The sequence below is a fragment of the Toxorhynchites rutilus genome, chromosome 2 (genome assembly GCF_029784135.1).
Source record: "Toxorhynchites rutilus septentrionalis strain SRP chromosome 2, ASM2978413v1, whole genome shotgun sequence".
Classification (NCBI taxonomy): domain Eukaryota; kingdom Metazoa; phylum Arthropoda; class Insecta; order Diptera; family Culicidae; genus Toxorhynchites; species Toxorhynchites rutilus.
In genome coordinates, this window is record NC_073745.1 from 321,241,470 (window position 1) to 321,246,111 (window position 4,642).

Here is a 4,642-nt window from a genome sequence, read left to right on the forward strand (position 1 = left end):
CGCAGGGGCAAGGGGACGAATGATTGTCTTGCGTTGCTTTCTTCAGAAATTCAAATGGCTTACGCCGAAAAAAAACAAATGGTCTCAGTATTCTTGGACATAAAGGGGGCCTTTGATTCTGTTTCAATAGAGGTTTTGTCAGACAAATTACACTCTCGGGGTCTACCGCCTCTATTGAATAACATGTTATATAACTTGCTTTGTGAGAAACATTTGAATTTTTCTCACGGAGATTCGGCAGTGAGTCGGGTCTCCTATATGAGCCTCCCTCAGGGCTTCTGTTTAAGCCCCCTTTTGTACAACTTCTATGTAAGCGACATTGACAACTGCCTTACACAAAATTGCAGCTTAAGATAACTTGCAGATGATGGAGTGGTGTCTGTCGTAGGATCAAACGAATCCGACCTGCAAGAATCCTTACAAGATACTTTGAACAATTTTTCAACCTGGGCCATTGGGCTAGGGATCGAATTCTCCACGGAGAAAACAGAGATGGTGGTTTTTTCTAGGAAGCATAGACCAGCATAACCAAAGCTTCAACTTTTGGGTAAACCGATCACTCATGCTATGTCTTTCAAGTATCTTGGGGTCTGATTCGACTCTAAATGTACTTGGGGGGCCCATATTAGGTATCTGAGTAAAAAATGTCAACAAAGAATAAACTTTCTCCGTACAATTACCGGCACCTGGTGGGGAGCCCATCCTGAAGATCTTATAATGCTGTATCGAACAACTATCCTCTCAGTGATGGAGTATGGCAGTTTCTGTTTTCAATCAGCTGCCAAAACACACCTCATTAAACTCGAGCGAATTCAGTATCTTTGTCTCCGTATCGCGTTGGGATGTATGCCCTCAACGCATACCATGAGTCTCGAGGATTTTGTAGATGTACTCCCACTAAAAGATCGCTTCAATTTATTATCTCTTCGGTTCCTCATCCGGTGTAAGGTTATGAACCCATTGGTGATCGGAAATTTTGAGCAGCTGATCGAGCTAAATTTTCATTCTGGATTCATGAGCTCATATCATGAATTCGTCTCCATGCAGGTTGATCCTTCTTCGTATACTCCCAACCGTGTTTGTTTCCCTGACTACATCAATTCCTCTGTACATTTTGATCTGTTCATGAAGGAGAAAATCCATGGAATTCCAGATTATCATCGATCGGGGATCGTTCCTACGATCTTAAATGCAAAGTTTGGGCGTGTCAATTGTGATAATATGTACTTTACTGATGGGTCCTCTATGAATGAGTCCACAGGATTTGGAGTGTTCAACGAAATTTCTAGCACCTCCCACAGTCTTCAGAATCCTTACTCAGTGTATATTGCTGAATTGGCAGCAATACATTGGGCGCTGGACAGCGTCGCCTCACGACCTGTTGAACACTATTACATTGTAACGGATAGTCTTAGCTCCGTCGAAGCTATCCGTTCAGTGAGGCCTGAAAAGCACTCGCCGTACTTCCTTGAGAGAATACGAGAAATTTTGAGTGCTTTATCCAGACGCTGTTATGTCATTACCTTTATCTGGGTCCCTTCACATTGCTCCATTCCGGATAATGAGAGGGCTGACTCATTAGCAAAGGTAGGTGCAAATGAAGGCGATATTTATCAGCGTCAAATGGCCTTCAACGAATTTAATTATTTAGTTCGTAAAAATACCATCGCTAACTGGCAACGTAAGTGGAACGAAGATGAATTGGGCCGGTGGCTTCACTCGATTATCCCTAAGGTTAGCGTCAAACCATGGTTCAAAAGTCTGGACTTGAGTCGGGACTTTATTCGCACCTTCTCTCAACTCATGTCCAATCACTGTTCGTTAGACGCGCTACTCTTTCGTTTTAATCTTGCCGATGGCAATATCTGTGCTTGTGGCCAAGGTTACCACGACATCGAACACGTTGTTTGGTCGTGCGAGGTGTATCTTGTTGCCAGATCGAATTTAGAAAACTCTCTTCGGGCTAGAGGAAGGCAGCCCAATGTGCCGGTGAGAGATGTGTTGGCTCGGTTAGACCTTGATTACATGTCCCAAATATATGTCTTCCTAAAAGCTATCGATCTTCGTGTGTGATTGTCCTTATATCCTTATATTCTCCTTTTCCTTTTCCTTCACGAGAAATCAAATCCCTTCTTACTAACAATAGAATAAGGTGAAATGTAAATACATACATATTAGATATAAAATAAGCTTAAGAATTGAGTATGATGAATGCGAGTGCGAATGTGAGTGTGAACATTGTCAACATATCCTTTTATCCCATCCTTTTCCTGAAAAAAAAATGTCACCCAAAAAAACAAAGCTGACAAAATGTCAAATGTCAGCAGACCGCGAGTAATCGATTCTCTACTTCATTAACATTAGAATTAATGAAAAATGTTTATATATATACTTGTAACTATACAGATAGAAGTTTGGCTCCTTTAAACTTATGTAACTGAGCCTGTAAAAATAATCGATTTAATAAAAAAAATGGAGCGGATAAGAATCAAACTTCGGACACTAAATCAAATTTCGGACAGATTGAATTCAAATTTCGGACACTTTATTTTGTCATTTTCTGGACGAAAATTACATTACACTTGATTATATTTTATGGTCAACTGCGAAACACTTACCAAGCAATCACAGTAAACTATTAACGATGATGAGAACTGATGAAACACGGGAGAAATTTAAATATTTATGAACGGGGAAATTCTACGTGCTCACGTTCAGGAAACGTCAAACACAAACGATAATGAGTAGTGTTGTAAGATTTCTGCCGATTATGTTATAATTCAAATATATTTTTCATGTGAAATGATAGTGAAACCAAAGGATTACTCTAAAGAAGCAGTTGTGATATTAATTTGATAGTTATATCATCAGTGCATTAAGCATTTTAAAATATTAGAACAAAGTGTCCGAAATATGATTCAGAACGGTATAACGTTTTGTTCTGGGACCAACCGTTCTCGAGATATAACAATTTTTTTTATAGTGAAAGTAATGTCAGTGAAATTTCTATACGATGTCGGAACATTTATTTGTTGTTATTTTATTTATTGTTATTTCCATCGAAGATTCTTTCACATACCATAAAAAATACCACTTACAAGAAGAATATTTTTCGACTTTTATTCATTTCAACTATGATTATTTATATACAGGAAATATTTCAGGTTCTTCTTTGGATATAGAATATATCTTAGCTGCTATCTTGTCACCTGAAATAGGTATAAATGAATGATATTTATGAGTACTAGGAATTGATTTTTTTTCTTAAAAATCTGTTCAAATTTCTCTTCAGCTAATCTATAATCATCTTTAGAAACATAGGAAAAGGATAAGGTACACCGGGGCAAGTTGGAAAGATTTTTCCGAAGTTCAACTTGAAAGTTATCTTAAAAAATCACTAGATCACTAAATTGAAATCTGTTTGCAGCATATACAAGGTATAACAGATGACTTTCGATAAAAAATAGGGATTCACACTGGATGCTTCGAAAAATATCAATTTTGAAAATGTTTAGTTTTCATAAGCATTGTTTCCCGTTGTCTCGTAGAGCGGGGTAAGTTGAAACGCAGATTTATCATGAGTTTAATGTGCGGTTTTGCTTCTCGAACTATCTACAACTGATTTATGAAACACTAAATTAAAAGAATTACAATTACAAAGAATTACATTTGGAAAAAAAAGGTTTTTGGTGAGATGAGATGAGATGAGATGTGGGGGAATAGTCTAATACACACAAAATGAACACAACATACTAGGAATTAATATACGAAACAATAGCATCAAGAATACTATTTTAGACACTTTCGTGTCAGAGTAGAGCCACTCGAAACGGCCACTAAAAGGTTTATGGGATCATTCAAATATTCAAATATTACGTAATACACTCAAAAAAGGAGGAGGGGATGGCTTGTCGAAAATTGTTTAGGAATAAATCCAACTAAATTTAAACATTTTTATGCAAATGACGAATTGTTTCATGTTTTTGTAGGGAAGAAGGAGTCCAAAATAGTAAAAAATTGCGTTACGTAATATTTGAACAACCGCTAGTTACAAAACTAACAAATTTTATTTGTATTATGTCTGTGTATTCAGAAATTATGTAGAACATACTAAGAAACGAAATATAAATGATTCATATTTTTAAAATTTATTATCATTCATTCATACAGCAATCATCGACAAATAACGTCCGGCATCTGCAGTAATGTTTTAAAAATAGTCGATTTTCACTGGTTCCAACTTACCCCAGGGTTAGAAAAACATGGGGTGAATTTAAATGCTCAGAGCTATACGGAAAAAGATTTTTCAGTTTGGTTTTCAAAACCACTACACTTGATTATTCCTATTTGATTACCTGGTGGTATTTTTTAAAAATTAGTGTTTTTGGACCGATTCAGTCAGCGCCCAAAAATGTTTGTTTTGATTTCACGGATCAAGTAAGAGTAAACAAAGGCGCGGATTACGTTAATGCATTCCAATATTCTGATAATGGCTGTCATACGGTGGGCTGAAAGGTAAGGTTTACTTCATATATTTTCATTGCGTCAATCCATCATTCCTAGTGAAAGTTATGATTCCATTTTAACTTACCCCGAATTTTAACTTACCCCGGTGTACCTTATTTTAGTTTCAAACTTCTGC